The sequence below is a fragment of the Callospermophilus lateralis genome, chromosome 9 (genome assembly GCF_048772815.1).
Source record: "Callospermophilus lateralis isolate mCalLat2 chromosome 9, mCalLat2.hap1, whole genome shotgun sequence".
NCBI classification, from domain to species: Eukaryota; Metazoa; Chordata; class Mammalia; order Rodentia; family Sciuridae; genus Callospermophilus; species Callospermophilus lateralis.
The window spans coordinates 93,539,716-93,562,424 of NC_135313.1; positions in this window are offsets into that span (position 1 = coordinate 93,539,716).

Sequence of the window (22,709 nt, forward strand, 5' to 3'; positions counted from 1 at the left end):
AATGCTCCCTCCAAAAATCATCTTGATATTTAATTGCTACTGTAATAGTAGTAAGAGAAGGGGCCTTCAGTAGGTCAGTAGGTCTTGGGAGCACCTCCCTCATGAAGGCATTAACACTATTTTCACAGGAGTGGGTTCCTAACGACAGGATGAGTTGGGCCCCCACCCTTCTCCTCTGTCTTGCACATGAGAGCTTGACCTCTATGATGTTACAGTGCAGCACCAGACTCGCCAGATGCCAGCACCACACACTCCAACTTCCCAGCTTCCAGAACTGGGAGTCTGATCAGCTTCTATTACTTATAAATTACCCAGTCCTTGGTGTTCGGTTACAGCAATAGACAATAGGCTAAGACAAGAAATAAAACATAAGCAGGACATGGGAAGGGGGTATTGGACGGATAAGAGGCAGAAAGCCATCTGTCTTGAGAGGCAACTGTAACACAAGGCTGTGTCCAGGGTGCTCACAAGGGATGGTGACAGAGGGATCCATACTGACAGGGTATGCACAGACCTAATAACCACTCACAGGATGTTGGTTGCCATGCCCAGTGGAGTCATGGCCTCATCCCAAGCTCCTTGGCTTTGACCCATCATTTGTACAGACATTGCCAATTCTCCCCCAAGCAGGACAGAGTTCAAACAGAACAGTCAGGCTGTGGAGAGCCTGAGCCAGGATATGGTCTCTGGAAAGAAAGCAAATGTATAAATGACAGTCCCTCCTGGACTCCCATTTGCCCCATCTACATAGGCTTTGAGACATTAGTACCATGCATTATAGGGAAGCTATGTCTGATCAGGGATTTGAATAATGGAGGAGGAAAAATAATCCAACATCAAGTGAGCACTAAACGGCTTATTTTTTCTTTTTCATTTGGTATAGTGAACTAGAATTCTTAGAAACATTAAAGCTTAAAACATAAAATAAAAATTGATTTTCATCTATTTCAATGAACTGAAAGAAGTGAGTCCTAACAAGCCTTCCTCTTTCTCCATTTTAAATGACATGATGGGCTTCTCACAGTTTAGACGTCCTGGGAAAACTTCCTCTGGACACAGATTTCCCTGTAGGGAATTTTTGCCTTCTGGGTGGCCACCCAACCTAAGAAGATTTTCCATAGTGCACATCTCTAGGAATCTGCATGCTAAAATTTCCTAATATCATAGACTGTTATGGATACCTTACATATTCTATATTTTCATTTTTGACAATGAATGCCCTAAAGTGCATTTGCAGGTGTGTTCTTGTTTAATAAGCACATCTAAGATTTCTCACCCCTGCATGTCCAGTAGCATGCATGTAAATTCCATTGCTCTGTTACAAATTCCATGCATGCTAAGAGACTTTGTCCTGTCTTTCATATAACAATCGTGCATTTGTTTAAGTTTTTATTATAAAACTAATGAACAGTCATTAATTTAATTTTGAGAAATAAAGAAAATAGAGTCAGATACAAATGCGCTGTTGAAACAAGGCCATTTTTCTTTTGATTCTATCACCCAAGTTCAAAGGCATGCCTCTTGCATTCTTTGGGGCTGCCATGCAACACAGGCTTCTGCTTTGGCCTCTCTCTCGGAGCCTAGGGACCTCCTCCCAGAGCTTCCTCTGTGCTTCCCAAAGCACTGGACCAGTCTCTCCTGGACTCCTCTCTACTTCAATAGAAATTTCAACCCGCAGGGTGCTTCTCCTTGATTCTTTTCATTAGGAGAGATTCACTCTTAATTCCTACTGAAGTCAAAGTTCATGAGATTGCCAAGCAGGTACTGTCTGTTTACTCTGGGAGACTGTAAGAGGGACCACACACCTGGGCAGGAATGTATGTCATGTCCAGTTAAATCTCTATTGCTCTTGCCTCCAGGAAACTGAGAGCCAACTCTGTTGGCTTTTGGTCTCTTAGCCTTTAGGCTCTGTGAACCATCCAGAAAGAAATGAACTCAGAAACTGCAGACTGTCATGGGTCTTTCTGATGCTACAGCATAGCCTGCAAAGTCCAATTTAGGGCACTTATTATATATAGAACCAGTGCCAGGAAAAAAACACACATTTTTTTTTTTCTGTTATCTCTCAGGAAACCTTATCTACCATTATTTAGAGGGAAATAGAGTGGAAAAGTAAGGCCATTATCCAGTTGATCAAAAGTAGAAAAAGAGTAAGGCAACTGCTATTGCTGACAAAGAAATGTTTAAATCCAGAGTATCCACAGGCTCTACCTTGACTGAATCCAACAGGCACATCACCACCTTCACAAGGGCTCAGTGTGGTCATTAGGAAAATCACAGGCTCTCTCATTGCATGGATCTGGGGTGTCCACCCTGGGTTCTGTGATTTCCAACATTCCTGGGGTATTTTAGTGAAATTCTGTGCTTCCCATCAAAGCTGTAGAGTCTAACTGCAGTTCTCAGTTTGTTAGGTGAGTCACACTTCATTCCTTTGCATTGCTAAGCAATATTCCATGGTATGAATATGCCATATTGTGCTTACATCTTCACTTACTGCTGAACATTTCCTACGAATGCTTGTCTGCAAAACATCATAAGGACCTGTGCCATCATTTTGTTCACAAGGTCCCTGTGCTATCTGCAGTAGGGTTCTGTGCTCTCCATCAACCCTCAGTGCCCACATCACCCTGTGTTCCTTCACTCTCCGGAAGACCTATAGTGTCCACACTAAGTTTCTTCTGTGGTCACTATGGCTGTGCTTAGCTGTCTACCCAGTCATACGGTGACTGAGTTGCACAGGACCATTTCTTCAAGACAGGCTCTGTGCCAGGAGTTGGGTATAAAGATGAAACAGAGTTGCTACCTTCAAAGACAATAAAGTAGATGTCAAGGAGTGTCAGTGACCTCTTGCTTGGTGGCCCAGCATTGAAGTTCTGTTCTTAAGGATCCTAATCTGACGTTGTGGGTGGGCCTGGTAAGTATAGACCCTGCACACACCTGTGCCCCTGCAATATTCTTCTTTATTTCAGGATATCTAGAAAAACTACTGGTACATAGCTGTAACTTAGCCAGCTCACCTTACCCTAGATACTAGTATGGATAAGTCAGAGGAAGGCAGATATAAGCCCAAAAGTTCAAAAGCATTACGGAAAATCAACCTCCAATTGAAGAAAATGCATCTCTGTACTTTTATTGAGAATGAGGAAGGATTTAACCACAGAGCCTCTTGGCTCAGCTTGTTTATCCCCAGATTTAAGCAGGAGAAACACTAATCTACCTCATTAATTGCAAATATCCCAGCCATTGTGGAAAACTAATTAATGAGGGTTTGTAATGATGTCACGAGGCACAGGCCTGTCTGTCTTTAGTAGCCACTGCCTCGGGAATGCTTTCTCTTTTCTTAATTATGTGGAGATTAGATGGTGCCACTGAATATCAAATAAATAGTGTGAATGAGCTCATTCTGCACTCAGGTGCCCACATTATGAACCTGCAGGTGCAGAGATTCAAAAAGACACTTTCCATCTCCCTGACTTCCTCCTGCCCATCCATATTTTCTTCCATTTTTGATCCAGACAAGCAATATCACTAATATCAGGAAGAGAATTTTCGAAGGAAATGTTTAAGGCTGGTTAATATACAATTTTATCTCTGGTGGAGCATCACCTCAACCAGAGTCCATGGGAGCAGCCACATGCTGCAATGTCCCTGGTTTCTGGTATATCTACCAGGGCTGTCCCTCACAAACAAAGTAAAAACTCACTGCTCCATTTTGGAAGAACATATCTTTTTTGGCTAGAGCAGTCTGTCTATTTAAAACACTTAACATCTACTCATTTATTCTCATCTATTCTGATGTCTGAATAGTTTTGTATTCTCTGTATAAATAGATCACGAAGGGTTTGTTAGGTAAGTCACACTGCACGTTCCTTTGCATTGCTAAGTAATATTCCATGGTATGAATATGCCATATTGTGCTTACATCTTCACTTACTACTGAATATTTCGCACGAATGCTTGTCTACAAAACACTATAAGGACCCGTGCCATCATTTTTGATCAGAAGGTCTCTAAAAGTTGAATGATTGGATCATATGATAGGTTTATCCATCTTAGATTTTTAAGAAATGTTGAATGGTTTTCCAAAATGATTGAATCATTTATCATTTAATATGCCAACTCTTACATTATGTTACATTCTTTCCAACACTTGGTATGGACAATTATATAAATCTCATTGTTCCAATAGATGTGTAAAGGCATCTCATCATGTGATTAAAATCTGTTTTATTGAGGTATAATTGCACCCATTTAAAGTGTAAATTTTGCAAGTCTTAGTATATGAGTGTGTGTGTGTGTGTGTGTGTGTGTGAGTGAAATCACTCATGAAGCATCTCCACCATTAATGTACTGAACATAACCATTTCCCAACTGTTTCCATGTGTCCCTTTGCAGTTCCTCCCTCTTACCACTCTCCATCCCACCCCACTCAAGGAAACTGCTGATCCACTTTCTGTTACTATAGATTGATCAGTGTTTTTAGGCTTTCAGATGAATGGAATTGTGCAGTATGAACTTTTCGGCAGGGGGCAGTGCCAGGCTTCTTTTGGTTACCATGTAATTTTTTAGACACATCTATGGCATAGTGTGTATCAATAGTCAATTTATTTTTATTTCTGCATAGTACTCCACTTCATGAATACACCACAGTGTATTCATTCATCTTAGACATTTGGGTTGTTTCCAATTTGGAGCTATTACAAATAAAAATACTACAAACATCTGTGTACAATAAATGCCCTTGGAAACATATCTAGGGGTGGAATTACTGGATCGTGCAGTGGAGAAAATTGGTTTTTAAACAAAGTGTCTCTCAGCAGAGCAATGGTACGATAGGACATTTTCACCAACAGCCCATGAGAATTACTTTCTCCTCATCCTTGTCAGTACTTGCTAGGGCCAGGTGTTTAGATTGGTTTTCTCCATCTTCTATTCTGGTACAATACACGTAACATGGAATTCACCAAATAAGCCTATGATTTCAGCGGTGTTAAGTACATTTACATGTTGTGCGACCACCACCACCTCTATCATCTCCCGAATTTTCCATTTGCCAAATGAAACTCTGTTCATATTAAACAGTAGCTCTGTTCATTTTTCAACCTTTTTTTCCTACTCATCAAATTCTACAACTTCAATTGTTCTGTTTCCTAATTCTTATTTCTGCCCATTCAAATCCACTCATAAGTCCCTCTTTTGAATATTTCGCTTCAGTTGTGTTTCTCAGAAACGGAATTTCTTCGTGTCTATCATTCATGCTTTTCCTCTCTTTACGTTTTCTCTCTTATATTTCCATGTAATGTTTTCTCAACTGTGTCCTCATCTTCCACTAGTGTTTTGAGCATCTTTAAGACAGTCGGAAGCCTTTGTTTAGTGAATCTGCCCTCTGCTCATTCTCAAGGATATTTCCCATTGACTCAATTTCTTTCCTTTGGATGGGCCATACTTCCCTAATTCTTTGTTTACTTCATAATTTTTTGTTATGTGGAAAATTAGACATTTGAATCTTACGGTAATTTTGAAAATAAGATTATCCCCTTTTTCTGGGATCTTTTTATTAGTTTATTGACTCTTAGGGTTTACTTCTGTGGTACAGATCAGTGTGAGGTATTGATTTAAGGCTCTCTTGCATCTCTCCTGAGGGTATTACTTTCTCTGGTCATGCTCAGTGACTTTCCAAATCACTCCACTATTTGTGGTGGTTTTTGGATGTGCTAGTCTTTAAATGCATGACCTACAATTAAAGGGAAAGATAAGAAAAGAAGTCAAAGTGTCTCTGTTTGCCAAGGAGATGATCTTATGTCTAAAAGAGCCAAAAAAATTCCACCAGAAGACTTCTAGAGCTTATAAATTAATTTGGCAAAGTAGCAGGATACAAGATCAATACCCCCAAATCAATAGCTTTCCTATACTCTAACAGTGATTTGGTCAAAGAAGAAATCAGGAAAACCATCCCATTCACAATAAGTTTGAAACAAAATACTTGGGAATTGATTTGAACAAGGAGGTTAAAAAAAAAAATCTACAGTGAAAATCATGGAACACCGAAGAAAGAAATCGAAGAAGACTTTACAAGATGGAAAGACCACCCATGCTCTTGGCAGGCAGAATTAATATTGTCAAAATGGCTATACTACTGAAAGAAATACACAGATTCAATGCAATCCCCATCAAAACACCAATGACATTCTTCACAGAACTAGAAAATCAAATTCTTAAATTCATTTGGCAGAATCAGAGACTCAGAATAGCTAAAGCAATACTAAGCAAGAAAAATAAAACAGGAGACATCACAATACCTGATCTGAAATTATACTACAGAGCTTTAGTAACAAAATCAACATGATGTTGGTACCAAAACCGTCATGAAGACCAATAGCACAGAATAGAAGACACAGAGACAAACTCACAAACCTCTAGCTGTCTGATATTTGACAAAGGTACCAAAAACATCTTGGAGTAATGACAGGAAATTAGACTCCTATGTCTATGTCACCCCACACAAAACTCAAATTGAAATGGGTCAAAGACTTAGGAATTAGATCAGAAACCTTACAACTGCTAGAAGAAAACATAGAGTCAACCCTCCATCATATAGATGCTGGCACAGACTTCCTTAACAAGACCCCCAAACCCCAAGAAATTAAACCAACAACCAATAAACAGGATGCCATTAAAACTAAAAAGCTTCTGCACAGCTAAGAAAATGATTAAGAGTATGAAGAGAGAGCCTGCAGAATGGGAGAAAATCTTTAGCCAGCTAACTCCTCTGATAGGGGATTAATGTTGAGAATATATAAAGAACTCAAAAAACTTAGCAGCAAAATAATGAATAAATCAATAAATAGACAAGAGAATTAGACAGAGACTTTTCACTAACATTTCATTTCACTCCAGTCAGAATGGCAAGGATCAGGAATACAAACAATAAATATTGGTGAGGTTGTGGAGAGAAGAGAACTCTTATACACTGTTGGTGGGACGGCAGACTAGTGCAACCACTCTGGAAAGAAGTTCAGAGATTCCTCAAAAAACTAGGGGTGGAACCACCATATAACCAGGCTATCCCACTCCGGGGTATTTTTCCAAAAAAAAAAAAAACCTAAAATCAGCATACTACAGCAACACAGCCATATCAATATAGCATCGAAATTCACAATAGCTAAATTATGGAATCAACCCAGATGCCCATCAATAGATGACATGTACAACCATAAGGTGCTAATAAAAAAAAATACATTTTAAAAAATGTGTGGTTTCCAAAGTAGGCAATGAGATCTGTGAATGAGTAAAAAGAATCTGGTCCCTTAAATTCCCTAAGGCCACATTATCCAGAGGAGTTTGCAACAATAGCAATGTGTGGGTGCGACAGTAGTTATCAATGTCTGCATTGTACCTCTGCATCGAAAGCAGACCTTTAGAGAAAAAAGTCCTTATTGCCCACCCTGGCTCCAGCAAGCTATGTAAGATGTTCCATAAATACAGGTGTGGCTGTCTGATTTGGTTCAGGAGACTGAGAGATTGGTCACTATCACAGGTAAAGCCAAAACTAACTGAAATTAGGAGGCATTTAATTCAAGAAATAACCATTCAAGACTTGGCCTAGAAGCCTGCAAATAAGCTCCAGAGTTTAGGATTTGACATCTCATTGTGCTGTTACTTTGCATTTACCTCATGATTAATGGTGTTTTATGTTCCTATTTGCACAATTTATTTGGGAAAATGGATTTTCTAGCCTTTCGATGATTCTGAAAATCAGACTGTTTGTTTTTATATTATTAAGTTTTGAACATTCCTTATAAATATGAATACAAGTTGCTTATCAGATATAAGCCACACAGATATTTTCTGTCTGTCTTTTTGCATTTCACTGTCTTTTGAAGAGAAGACTTTTTTTTTTGGTATGATGAAATTGTATTTGTCAACTTATTATTTTATGGGAAATTCTTTTAGTGTAAGCAATCATCACCTAGGCAAGGTCAGGAAGGCTTTTCCCCCCATGTTTTCTTATAAAGATTTATAGTTTAGGTTTTACATGATTTACTTGGAGTTAATTTTGTGTAGAGTCAACAGAATGAATTAATGCTAATATTTTTACATATGGTTATTGAATCGTTGCAATAGAATTTATCGAAAAGCCTATCCTTCTACAGCTAACTGCACTTTGTTGAAAATCAGTTGTCATTATATAAATGGGTATATTTCTGGACTCTCTTCTGTTCTATTGATCTGTTTGTCTATCTTTATGACAATATATTACACTGCCTTGATTCTTATAGCTTTATAATAAGTCTTACATCCAAAACTTTTTCTCATTTTCAAAAGTTTTTTTTTGTCTTTATTTGTATTTTTCTATTCCAAGCCCTTTTAATTTTCAAATAAACATTAGAATCCATTAATAATTCTTTATAAAAATCATACTAAGGTTTTATTAAGATTGTACTTAAAACTGTAGTTCAAGCTAATATCTTAACAATATTGAGTCTTCTCCCCCAAGAGGATGGTATCTCTTTCCATTTCTTTAACAATATTTTAACATGGCTTTCAACAATGGTTGAAATAGTTCCTTCATAATTATGTTTTGTCAAATTTACTTCCAAGTACTAATGCTAGTATGAGAAGTGTTATTGCTGGGCAGGGTGGCATCCTGTAATTCCAGCAATTCAGGAGGCTGAGGCTGGAGAATTGCAAGTTCAAAGCCAGCCTCAGCAACTAAGTGAGGCCCTAAGCAACTTATTGAGACCCTGTCTCAAAATAAAAAATAAAAAGCACTAGGGATGTGGCTCAGTGGTTAAGTGCCCTTGGGTTTCATCCCTGGAGCCAAAAAAATAAATAAATAATGTTATTTTCCAGTTCCACTTTTTAAACTTTTTTTTTTATTGCCACTGTAGTGATTTGTTAAATAGAAGTGGTAGTATTGGATATCCTTGACTGCTTTTTGTTTTTGCTTTTTCTTGGCTTGTGTGTATAGTGTGTATTCCTGCTGTTTTATAGGGTGTTGTTGCTATTGTTTTCTCTGTTTTGTTTTGCTACTGAGGATTCACACTCAGGGCCTCACATATGTGAGGCAAGTGCTCTGCCACTGGACTGCTCCCCGAGGCCTGCATGTTCTTGAGCCTCAGAGGATGAATAGGGTTAGCTCTAGGGAATTCTCCTCTATTCCTTCTGTGTTGAGGCTGTTTTCAGTAAGAAAGCATACTCAGTTTTTGTTAAGTACACTTACTGAATCCTTCAAAATTATCATACATTTCTTTTTTTATCATTTCAGTGAATTATATTAATTATCCTTTAAATGTCAAACCGACTTTTTAAACTTTGTAAAAAACATTTGGTCATGATGTACTTATTTTAATCAGCTGCTTTGTTGCTGAGACTAAAAGACCCAACCACAACAATTGTAGAGGAGAAAAGTTTATTTGAGGGCTCACCGTTTTAGAGGTCTCAGTCCATAGACAGCTGGCTCCATTCCTCAGGGCTTGAGGTGAGGCAGAACATCATGGAGGAAGAGTGGGGCAGAAGGAAATGGCTCACATGATGACCAGGAAGCAGAGAGAGACACTCTCCAGGTACAAAATATATACCCCATAGCCACGCCCCCAATGAGCCATTTCCTCCAGCCACGCTCCACCTGTCTCCAGTTACCCCTCGGTTAATCCCATTAGGGATGAATCCACTGGTTAGGTTAAGGCTATAGCCCAATCATTCCTCCTCCAAACCTTGCACTGTCTCACACGTGAGCTTTGGGGGGACACCTTACATCCAAACCATAATAGTACTATACTTTTTGGTCTTTCATAATTGAGATTTTATGGGTTGTATTGAGGGTCACTACACATAGACATTTCACTTTGCACATAATTCTCAACACACTTACCAAAGATCTAAAAGGCTTTATGCTGTGATTCTTTTTCAGTTATTGCAGACTTTCCTGCTTCAAATTTGAAGGCAAATTTTGAGAATATCAAATACCAGTGTCTTCAACTGCTGATAAACTATCACCTAAGTCCCATCAACGCACAATTTCATGTCATATACACTACACACTCAAATTTTCCACCATTCACAGTACATTTAAAAAATTATTAGGAAACCTGGGCTACTATGACCAAAAATGTTAGAGTCCACAGGATTCTGATAGGGCTCTCTGCTCCTGGAGTGGTTTTCTTTAAGGAAACAATTCTCCCGAAAAACAACATGGGAATAGAAGTAATTTTAAATATTCAAGGCAGGACTGTGACTACAAATTTAGTACTCACTCCCACTTGTGGAATGTTAAGCTGACACCTGAGACAGTGTATCCGTGTTGTCATTCAGTATCTCCCTCCTTTCCCCTGCCTTTGGGGGCTGTGCTTTTGCTTTTGCAGGAGCAGGTTTACCTGAGGACCTTGCCCGTCTCTTCTGGGGCTTCTCCTTCCCATTCCCTGAGGCAGAGCTGACCTCCCTCTTGGGCACCCTGCATCCTGGCAGACCTAGCCACCTGAGCACTTGGGCTCTGCTCCTGCCTCTGTCCTTCCTGTCCCAGGAGCTGCTGGGACCTGCCACAGGAACTGCAGTAGAACTGAATGCAACTCATAGACTTTTTTTTTTTTTTTTGGTTTGCTAAAAGTGAGGAAGATGTTAGGGAATTTACTAGTCTTGCAATAATCTGAATCTTTTCTTATGTAATGTTTATCGCTTCCAGTGTGTTTTATTGTTTGTTTATTATTTTTTTTATTTGTACCCAGGATAGAATCCAGGGGCACTCAGCCGCATCCTCAGTCTTTTTGTTTGTTTGTTTGTTTGTTTGTTTATTGTTTTGTAACAAGCTCTCACTAAATTGCTTAGAGCCTCTCTAAATTACTGAGGCCGGCTTTGACCTTGTGATCCTCCTGCCTCAGCCTTCCAAGCCACCAAAATGACAGGCGTGCACCCCTCTTCCAGTGTATTTTCATATACATATGCTTTATTTGCTCTCTTAAAATACATTTTGCAATTGGCTTCAACGTGTTCAGTCTTACTTTCCATCATCTGTGCTAGTTCTGGGTCTCTTTGTATTGCCCCAGGGGGCTCCTGTTCTTGGCCCTCTCCAAGCTTCATCAGCAGTTCCCTCTAATTCTTTCAGATGGTTTTTTTCTGGATGTTCATGCTCTTCCTACCCGTGCATGGCTCAGACTCCCAGTCCAATCTCCCCAATTCAGGGAGACCCCCAGAGTCTACCTGGGCCCACCCCTGCTGGGCCGTAATCTGAATAATCCCCAAGCAGTAAACTGGGGAACCCAGGGATCAACTCATCCTGTTTTCCCCTTTCAGGGAAGTACTGCCTGTTGCCCAACCTCTGAAAGTGCTGTTTTTCTACATCTTGTCTATTCTTCCAGTGTTTTCAATGGAGTGGATGAATTTGATCCCCTCTTGGCTAATAGCCTAAGTCTACTTAAGGGTAAATAGTAACCTTACTTTCATTCACCCTGAAAACTCCCTTTTTGTCCTAAAATAGCTGACTAGATCATCTACATTTTTCTGTCCCCTCATATGACCTTCACGTAACAGTCTGATATCTCTTTTTCTCAACTTTATATTGTTTCTTTCTTTTTCCTTTTTACAGAAATCCAATAGGACACAATAAATACCAAATAGGATTATTCTTCTCATATTTATTAAACACGTTTATTGTTCTACCATTAAATATGTTATTTATAGGAGGTTTCAGTATAAGACCTTTATCATTAAATATCCTTTATTTCCCCAGCTTGCTTGATGTTTTAATCTTTAATAACTCATTGTTATTAAATGCTTCTTTGGGGACTCTTGAGTTGATCATCTTGTCTCCTTCAACTGTTAATGTGGTCAATTACATGAATATGGATTTCTTTCTATTTCGTTTATGTTGCTTTTAGTGCTTGGGAATGAACCCAGGACTCAGCACATGCTCTACCACTGAACTACACTCCAACTCCACTAATATGTTTTCTAATATTAAGTCAACTTGTTCACGAAGTATTATCTTTTCAAATAAATTTTGGATTGATTTGGGCAATGTTTTGCATAGCATTTTTCAAGTTACGTTGGTGAGTAATCTTTCTTCATTCTGTTCTTGTCATATTAGTATGATTTTTCTTTAAGTTCTAGAAGAGTTTTTAATTGGCATTATCTGTTCCTTGAAAGTTTTATAAAACTTCTAAAACAACTAAGGTTTAGTCTCCCCCCCACCCACTACACACACACACACACACCGGAAAGCATATAACTCTACTCAATCAATTTATTTAATGGCTACACCATTATTCAAGTTTTCTATTTATTCTGGAGTGAGACTTGCTAAATTATATTTTTAAGATGTGTCAAAAGTTCTCAAATTTATTGATACAATTTTTCATGTATTATATTTTTTAAAACATTCTGTTCATCTTACAGTAATCCTTCCCTTTTATCTTGATCATTCTGTCAGAAAAAAATTATGTTTGGTCTTTAAAAAGACTCGGCTTTTAACATAATTGATTCTATTATATCATTTCTATTTCAGAAATGCTTGATTTTCTCATCTTCATCATTTTTGACTTTCACTTTGATTTTTTTTCATTTGCTATTTTAGTCAGTTGAATGCTTTACTCATTATGTCATTATTTTTCTGAATTTGTCTTTTTCTAATAAGAACATTTAATGTTACATATTTCCCTTTGAACATCTTATAGTTCATTCCAGGCGTTTTTTAATAGTGTTTTCAATATCATTCAACTCAAATTATTTTAGCTTCCGTTATTGATTATTTTATGAATTTTAAATTATTTGGATATGTGTTTTAAGTTAAAAACAAATGACAGTTACAGGCCATTTTATTGATTTATAAGTTAATTGCAAAAATATTGTTTATGTGATTTCATCTATGAAATTTGTTGTGACTTGCTTTATGATTTACTGTTTGATCACTTTTATAATCTATCTGTGTATGAATATTGTATAATCTATGTTTTTCCATGTAAATTTTCAACATAAGGTTATAATTTAAGTTATATAAAGCTGATTTATTGTATTGGTAAAATCTCCCAAATTCCTACTAATGATTTTATTTCTTATTCATCAATTGCTGAAATAGCTTTGAAATACTCCACTATTTCATCAATTTGTTCATTTTCCAATGTAGATCCTTTTTTACTTTTAACAGGTGCATTTAAGTTTAGAATTGGCTACTCTTTTTTTTTATTGGTTGTTCAAAACATTATAAAGCTCTTGACATATCATATTTCATACATTAGATTTTGGAAAATTGAATTTCTTGTCATTATGAATGGTCTTATTTATCCCTAAAAAATGTTACTTATCTAAGAGTCTTTTAGATATGCATCTTATAAATTGTATAGAGTTGGATTTTGTTTCTTATTTAATGTGGTAACCTTCATATTTTAATGACTACTTTTATGTCTCTACATTCTTTTTCAGATTTGTTTCTGCCAATTTATTTTAAATTTTCTATTTTCCTGTGCCTCTTTGTTTTTCTTCCTTGGACTAATTGAAGGGATAAATTTGTATGTGAGTGTTTTTCTTTTGAATTTCCAGATATATATAATATGTATATTTATGGCACACAGCATGGTGTTTTGAAATCTGGAAACATTGTAGCATAACTAACATGGCTACATAGAGCTAATTCACATATAATTCTCATATAATTTTCATTTTTGTGATGAGAATATGTAAAGTTCTAATTTTTGGAGATTTTCAGATATGCAATAACATGTTATTAACATAGTCACCGTTTTGTACAATATCTCTCTTGAGCATATTCCTCCTAACTGAAGTTTTGTGTTATTTAATCAACATTCCCCAACCTCAGCTTCTGGAAGACACCATTCTGTTCTATACTCTGCTCAACTTTTTTAAAATTCTACCAATCAGTGAGATTGTTGTGTCATTTGTATTTGTGTATCTGGCTTATTTCACTTAACACATGATCCTCCAGATTCATCCACGTAGTTGAAAATGAAGGGAGTTCCTCTTCTTTGAAGATCATTGCAAGAGAGACATGACAATGTTGGCCTGAGCAGACTTTGAGCCACGAGTAAATGAATTCCGCTCTAGAACCTCCATAAAGTAACACAGTCGTGCCAGCATTCAGCCTAGTACAATGAGATCCACGTGGGACTTCTCACCATGGTATGTATGGTAATTTGTCACAAACACAATAGAAAACTAATACATACACTCAACAAGATACCAAGCTGTTAAGTATCAGATGGCGTGAGAAAGGTGGCAGACTGGGAAAATCCAGATGTCTCTTATTTTTCCACAGAAACACAAAATAACCAACATACAAACCAAAATAGCTAGTAAGACTGTGCAAACCAGTTAAGAAACAGCAACAACTAAGAAGAAAAAGCTACATTTTGATTGGTAAGACATATCACTGCATTTTTGCTCAGTGTTGTTCTACCCTCTCCTTGGATTGGTACTTCACAGTTGGGAAGAGAATGAAAAATTCCTGATTCTCCCACTAGATAGAAAGAGAAGAATGGAATTTGCTTACAACGTTCTGTCTTGTCTGGGTGATGCCTCCAAGGACTTGTTTCTGTCTCATTTTACTTATAATCAAAAGACAGTGGGAAAAGAAGGAAAGACAGATTTACAGAATGGATATAAAAAAAGCTAAAATCCAATTCTAAGCTGTCTACAAAACATTCATTTTATTTTGTTCATTTTTTGTTTGTCCTTATTAGTTATACATGATAGCAGAATCTATTATGATAAAATTATACAAGCAGAGATTATATCTTATCCTAAATAAGACCCCATTCTTGTGGATATACATGATGGTGGGATTCACTTAGGTATTTTCATATATATACATAGGAAAATTATGTTAGATTCATTCCAGTGTCTTTCTTATTCTTATCCCCCCTCTCTTCCCTTTATTCTTTTTTGTCTAATCTAGGGAACTTTTATTCTTCCCCTCCCTGTCTTTATTGTGGTTTAGCTTCCACGTATCAGTGAAACATTCTTTTTTATAACTGAGTAATATTCCATTGTGTGTTTGTGTATATATACCACAATTTCTTCATCCATTCATCTGTTTAAGGGCACCTAGATTTAGTCTAGAGCTTAGGTATTATAAATTGTGCTGATACAAACAATGATGTGGCTGTGTCAGTGTGCTGATTTTCAGTCTTTTGGATACATGGAGTGGGATAATTGGCTCAAATGGTGGTTCCATTCCCAGTTTTCCAAGGAATCTCCATACTGCTTTCCGGGTGGCTGCATCAATTTGCAGTCCCACCAACAGTGTACCTTTACCCCCACACTCTCACCAAAATTTACTGTTGCTTGTATTCTTGATAGTTGCCATTCTGACCTGAGTGGGATGAAATCTCAGTGTAGTTGTAATTTGCATTTCTCTAATTGATAAAGATGTTGAATGTTTTTTATATGCATATCGACCATTCTTATTTCTTCTTTTATTATAGATCTCTTCAGTTCCTTTGCCCATTTATTGATGTTTTTGTTTGTTTTGTTTGTTTGTTTGTTTGTTTTTGATATCAAGTTTTTTGAGTTTTTTATTTCCTAGAAATGAATGCCCTATTTGGGGTACAGGTGGAAAAGATTTTCTCCCATTCTGTAGACTTTCTCTTCACACTCCTGATTGTTTCCTTTGCTGTGAAGGAGTTTTTTAGTTGATGCATTCCCATTTATTGATATTTGATTTTATTTCCTGTGCTTTAGAAGTCTTCTTAAGAAAGTAAGTTCCTGAACCAATATGTTGAATTGTTGGGGCTATATTTTCTTCTAGTAAGTGCAGTTTCTGGCCTAATACCTAGGTATTTGATTCATTTAGAGTTGATTTTTGTGCCGGGAAAAAAGAGGGGTTAACTTTCATCCTATTATATAAGAATATCCAGTGTTCCCAGCACCATTAGTTGAAGAGGTTATCTTTTCTCCAGTGTTTTTGGCACCTTTGTCTAGTATGAGAGAACTGTATTTATTTTGGTTTCTCTCTATGCCTTCTATTCTGTTCCATTGGTCTTCTTGCCTGTTTGGTGTTCATACCATGCTGTTTTTTTCACTATAGCTCTGCTGTATGATTTAATGTTTGGTCATCATGATGCCTCCTGAATCGCTTTCCTTGCTAAGGATTGCTTTGGCTACTCTGGGCCTCTTATTTTTCCAGATGAATTTCATGGCTGATTTTTTTTCCTATTTCCACAAAGAATGTCAATGAAATTTTAATAAGAATTGCATTAAATCTATATTTTGGTATTATGGCTATTTTGACAATAGTAATTCTGCCTATCCAAGGACATGGGAGGTCTTTCTGTCTTATAAGGTCCTCTTCAATTTTCATTTACTGTTCTATAGTTTCTACTGTAGATATTCTTCAGCTCTTTTGTTAGGTTAATTCCTAACTTTTTTGTTTTGTTTTGTTTTTTGAGGCTATTGTAAATGGGATGGTTTTCCTAATTTCTCTTTCATCTTATTTATCTTCAGAGTATAGGAATGCAATTGATTTATGGTTATTAATTTTGTATCCTGTTACTTTGATGAATTCATTTTTTAGTTCTAGACATTTACTGGTGGAGTTTTTTTTTCGGGGGGGGGTCTTCTAAATACAGAATTATGTCATCAGCCAACAGAGATAGTTTGAGTTCTTCTTTTCCTATTCATTAATTTCTTTGTTTTGCCTAATTCCCCTGGCTGAGGTTTCAAGTAGTATGTGGACTAAAATTGGTGAAAGGGAGCATCTCTTGTTCCTGTTTTTAGAGGGAAAACTTTCAAATTTTCTCCATTTACAATAATGTCAGGCTTGGACTTGTCATATGTACTTTTACAATGCTGAGGTATGTTCCTTCTGTCTTTAATTTTTCTACTGTTCTAAACATGAATGGACGATGTATTTTTTCAAATTCTTTTTCTGCATCCATTGATATGTGATTCTAGTCTTTAAGTCTATTTTTGTCATGTATTGCATTTATTGATTTCCCTATGTTGGTTCACCAACCTTGCATTTGCAGGATGAAATCCACTCAGTCATGGTTCACTATCCTTTTAATGTGTTTTGTGTGTGTTCTAATGAACGTAGATGTATTTCATTAAGAATTTTTACATCTACGTTCATTAAGGATATTGGAAGTTTTCTTTCCTTGATGTGTCTTTGTCCTGTTTTTGTATCAGGGTGATACTAGTTTCATAGAACATGTTTGGAAGAGTTCTCCACTATTCCTTTTTATGGACTAATTTGAGGAGGATTAGTATTGATTCTTCTTTAAAGGTCTGGTAGAACTCAGCTGAGAATCCATCCAATCCTGGACATTTTGGTGGTGGTGGTGGTAGGCTTTTGATGACTTCTTCAGTTTTATTACTTGAAATTAATATGTATAAATTCTCTATATCCTCCTGGTTCAATTTGGGTAGGTTAGCTCTGTCTAGAAATTTGCAAATATCTTCAAGATTTTCTAATTTATTGGAGTATGAATTTTCAAAACAGTTTCTGATTATCTTCTGTATTTCAGTGTCGGTGGTTATATTTCCATTAACATCCTGGATTTTAACAATTTCAGTTTTTTTCTCTCTTCCTTTTAGAAAGCTTGGATAAAGGTTTATTCATTTTGTTTATTCTTTCAAAGAACCAACTTTTGTTTCATTGATTTCTAAATTGGTTTTTTAATCTCAATTTCATTGAGTTTGGCTCTGATTTTAATTATTTAAAATCTTCTATTGATATTGGTGTTGATTTTTTTTCTTTTCTATGGCCTTGGGATGTAATGATATATTTGGTATCTCTCTATTCCTTTAATGAATGAGCTCAATGCTGTGAATTTTCCTCTTAGAATCACCTTCAGAATATCCCAGACATTTTGGTATGTGGTATCATTATCCTTATTTACTTCTAAGTATTTTTTATTTCATCCTTGATTTCTTCTGCTATTCATTCATCATTAAATAGTGAATGATTTAGAGTCCAGGTGTTGGAGTAGCTTCTACTTTTTGTCTTATCATTGATTTCTAATTTCATTTCATCATGATCTGATAGGATGCAGTTTATTATCTCTATTTTTTTTATTTGCCAAGAGTTGCTTAATCCACAACTAGAAAGCTGGAACTACAAAACATACTTAATAAAACATTTCATGAAGAAGAAATGGAGAATAAAAATTAAAACCAGCAGAGGGTGAAACTACATTAAAAGAATAGTCAAAGTAAAATGCAATTTAATCTACAAACTACAAATAAATTAAAATGACAGAAAATAAAAAGCATCTCTCAACAATAATGTTAAATGTCAATGATCTAAACTCATTAATCAAAATGCATAGGCTACTGGGTACAGTGGTTTATGCCTGTAATCCCAAAGGCTCACTAGGCTGAAGCAGGAGGATCACAAGTTCAAAGCCAGCCTCAGCAACCTAGCAAGACCCTATGAAACTCACTGAGACCCTGTCTATAAATAGAATACAAAAAAAAGAGCTGGGGATGTGGCTTGGTGGTTGAGTGCCTCTGGGTTCAATCCTCAGTACAAAAAAAAAAAAAAAAAAGACATAGTCTTGAAGATTGAATTAAAAAAACAATATGCTATCTCCAAGAGACTTAACCTCATAGGCAAAGACATCCACAGACTGAAGGTGAGAGGTTGGGGGAAAATGTGGATCTTATAAACAAGCTGGGGTTTCTATTCTCATATCAGATAAAGTGGACTTCAAGACAAAGTTAATCACAAGAGACAAAGAAAAACATTTTATACTACTTAAAGGAAACCTAAGACAATAACAAATCACATTCAAAAATATTTATGCCCCCCCCAAATGGTGCATCTAAGCACATCAAACAAATATCAAGAATCAAAGAGACCACAACATAACAACACTGGATGATTTAAACACCTCTCTCAACACTAGATAGTTCATCCAAGCAAAAACTAAATAAATTAGCTACAGACCTAAAAAGCACAATCAATAATCTAAACTTAACAGACATGTAGAATAGTTCATCTATCAATGACTGAATAAACCTCCTTCTCAGCAACCCATAAGACATTTTCTAAAATGACCATATTTTATGCTACAAAGCAACTCTTGGCTAATACAAAAACATAGAGATAATACACTACATCCACTTTAGACATAAGGATAGGCATAGATTAAAAGTTACAAAAATGAAAAAAAAAAATAATTTCATTTAATTAGCAATCCAAAGAAAGCAGAAGTGATTATATTAACACCAGACAAAATAGAGTTTTACAAGAAACAAGGAAAGACATTATATAATGATAAAAGAATCCATTCAGCAAGAAGTTTAGAAACAGTTATAAACATATATGCAGCAAACATTAGAGATCCTAACTAGACAATTCTCCACTATAATAGAAGAAAACTTCATTACTCTGATTTCAATGAAAAATAAAACAACCAGAAAGAATATCCACAAGAAAAGGAAATAAACAAATCTATAAAGCAATTTGGCCTAATAAACATAGAGTACAACCCACCAACTCTCACAAAATACTTATTTTTGCCCACTCTGCATGGAACATTCTCCTGGATAGACCATTCATTACAGCATAAAACAGGTATTAATAAATTTGAAAAGATTAAAACCATACAAACTATTTTTATGATAAAAGTTGAATTAAACTAGAAGTCAATAGCAGAAGGAAAATGAAAAAAAAAATCCAGAAATATATAGAACTAAATAATTCACTCTTAGTCAACCAACAGATCAAAGAACAAAGTACAATTGTAATTAGGAAATACCTGGCAATAAAGGAAAATGAAATGAAAATATAACATAACAAAACTTGAAGGGTGTAATGAAAGTAGTACTAAGGAGTAAATCGACACACACACACACACACACACATATACACACAAACATGCATATATAAATATATACATATAAATATATTATGCATATGTGTGTATATATATTTTCTTTCTTTCTTGTATTGGGGATTAAACCCTGGGCTACTCTACCATCAAGCCATACCCTATCCCTTTTCCTATTTTATTTTGAGACAGAGTCTTTCTAAGTTGCCTAGGTTGAACTTGAACTGTGATCCTCCTCTTTCAGCCTGCCAAGCAGCTACGATGACAGGTTTGCAACATCCCATTGAGCTTGAAGGAGGAAATTTAAAGCTTACATTTTTAAAAAGGAAGAAGATGTCTAATCAGCAACCTAACCTTATATCTTAAGGAATTAGAAATAAAACAAACTAAATGCAAAGCTATCAGAAGGAAAGGAAATAACCAACGCTAGAGCAGAGATAAACAAAATGGATAAGAGAAAATCAATGGAAAAATCAATAAGCCTGGATTAATTATTTTAAGAGATCAACAAAAAATGACATAATTTTAGCTAGTGAGACTGCAAAATAGAGAAGAATCAAATAACTAATATCAGAAATAAAAGAGGAGGCATTTTAAGCTAAAATAAAAAGGATTATTAAAGTACTATAAACCAAAAAATCAGTCAATTTAGATTAAATGGATAAATTCCTAGCAATGTGCAGTTAAAAGCCTGAAAAAAAAATGGAAACTTAGAAAAATTCTAGAACTAGTGAGAGGATGGAACCACTAATCAAAAACCTCTGGACCAAGAAAAGCTCAGAATCAGATAGCTTCACGGGTGAACTCTACCAATTTTTAATGAAGAATTAACATCAATTCTGCTCAGATTTTTCAAAAAAGAAATATTAGAGGAAGGAGCATTAGCAAACCTAATCTATACTAAGAGAGCTCCACAGGCTTCAATCTGGGGGTCAGGGGAAGAAACAGGGAGAAAAGCAACATCTTCAAAATCATTTGTATGTTCTTGTATCTTGAATTCCAGGCAGGAGGGGGCTGGAATCAGAATACTTCAGAGTGGGAAGGGGCTCGTTCACCTGCCCTCTTCACACAGCAATCCCTCTGACCTCAGGGGCCCTTCATAAAATTTCAGTTGTAATCTACTGTTTTCAAATATGAACCTGAGGCCATAGCAAACGCCGGAAGGTTCTTGATCTCAGTAGAACCTGGATTCTACCTGGGCACTGACCTCTTAATTTTGGGAGTCACCCTTTCCCATCTGTCTGAACCTTGATTGAAAGAATGAAGGATGTCTCTCTAGTGAGGGGTCCAAAGAGTCACCTGGTCTTGGGATGTAAGGATTCTGGAACGATGTCTCAGGAACACCACGGTGTCCAGGAGAAACCCAGCATCCAGGAGTCTGGGCTACTTAGCACAGCAGCCCACTTACTTAGGGAGATTCCTGCAGTACTGTTCTGAAAACCGGGTCCTTTGACCCAAGAAGGAAAAAAAAAAAAAAAAGGCAAAACTCACTCCAAGAGGGTAATCCAGTTCACTAGTGGACTTCTTTCTGTCCACGAGTGACAAGGCATTCAAACAGTAACATCCTCCTGGGGGTCCTTGAAGTAGCAGAGGAGGGACATGAGCAGACCTGGGCTTGGAGGACAGAGTGGATGCCTCTCAGAGCATCTACTCAGCACCTGCCTGGCACAGAGGGTCTGGAGACGAACACTCATGTTCTAGAGAGACAAAGGGGCATGAGCACAATGTTGAGGGGTACCTGGGCAACCCAAACCCTGAGGGCATGCCTCCCAGCAAGCAGACAATCAGCAAGGCCAAGGAATTGGAAAAGCAAAACCTAGACAGAAATCTACGACAGGAAGGGGATTTAGCTGGGTGCCAGAGAGAGAGGAGTCCAGTTTCCCTCTCTGCTATTCAACCATGGGCAGGAGAGAAAGACTTAAAGGTCCTCTGTCTTGTCCACTAAGTGAAACTCCTAACAAAGGGCATCTTGAGGAGATGCTGAATCAAGAACTAGGAAGGGGAGGGAGGGGCCCAGAACATCCTGAGGCTGTGGTCCAGACCGCCTGGGCACGACAGTGAAGGCCTGCCACTTCCATTAGTATTCGTCAGTTGTTGTTGATCAGAGCTTGTTGGAATGAATTTGCATTCTGCTTTGCATAAACAGACACAGTATAATTTGCCTGTGTGTGTAGTATTTGTTTGTTTTTAATTAGCCTCCAAACACTTCAGTTCCTGGGAGCTTCAAAGAACAAAGCATTCCGTTTGGACTCCACCCCTGGGTTTATTTTCCTGGAGCCTGAGCAGTGACCCCTCTCTCTGAGATGGAAAGTTTATGGGCCCCAGCAGTCAAACCCTGCACTTGGAAATCCATCATGACCTCTATAGCCACGACAACTACAACTACTCATTAACTTAAAAAATGCAAGTCAGCCATTTGGGAGGTTGTCCACTGGATTTATCACTTCATTAGCATTTTATGAGTATTATTTGTTAAGGATGAGGAACCAGCTTGCGGGAATGGCTTTCCTTCCCTTTTGATTTCATGAATGGGTTAGAAGAAGTGAAGCCTTTGATTAGCAAATCAGACTTTAGGTATTGCCGTAAGTGGGCCCCAGGGAATCCACAGGTGCTTCAAGTATTACTGGGAGAGGGCTGCATACATGAGATACGAACTGATCGGTGCCCTTTGGCATTCTCTTGAATTCCTTAAATGAAAGGATTTGAAAAAAATTGTTTGTGAATTAAGAATATACAGCTTAGGTCAGGAAAGCAGTGCTACCTTCCTCCATATAACTTGTGCATCCATTTGACAAATACCCTCAAGTTCCAAGTCTGTGCCAGGAACGGGGATGGGAACCTGACATTCCACAGTCAACAAAGCAGCCAAAGCATTGTCTTGGCTTTTGATGCAGTGAGAGAGCCAGGCGTTAATCAATCAAGTAATCA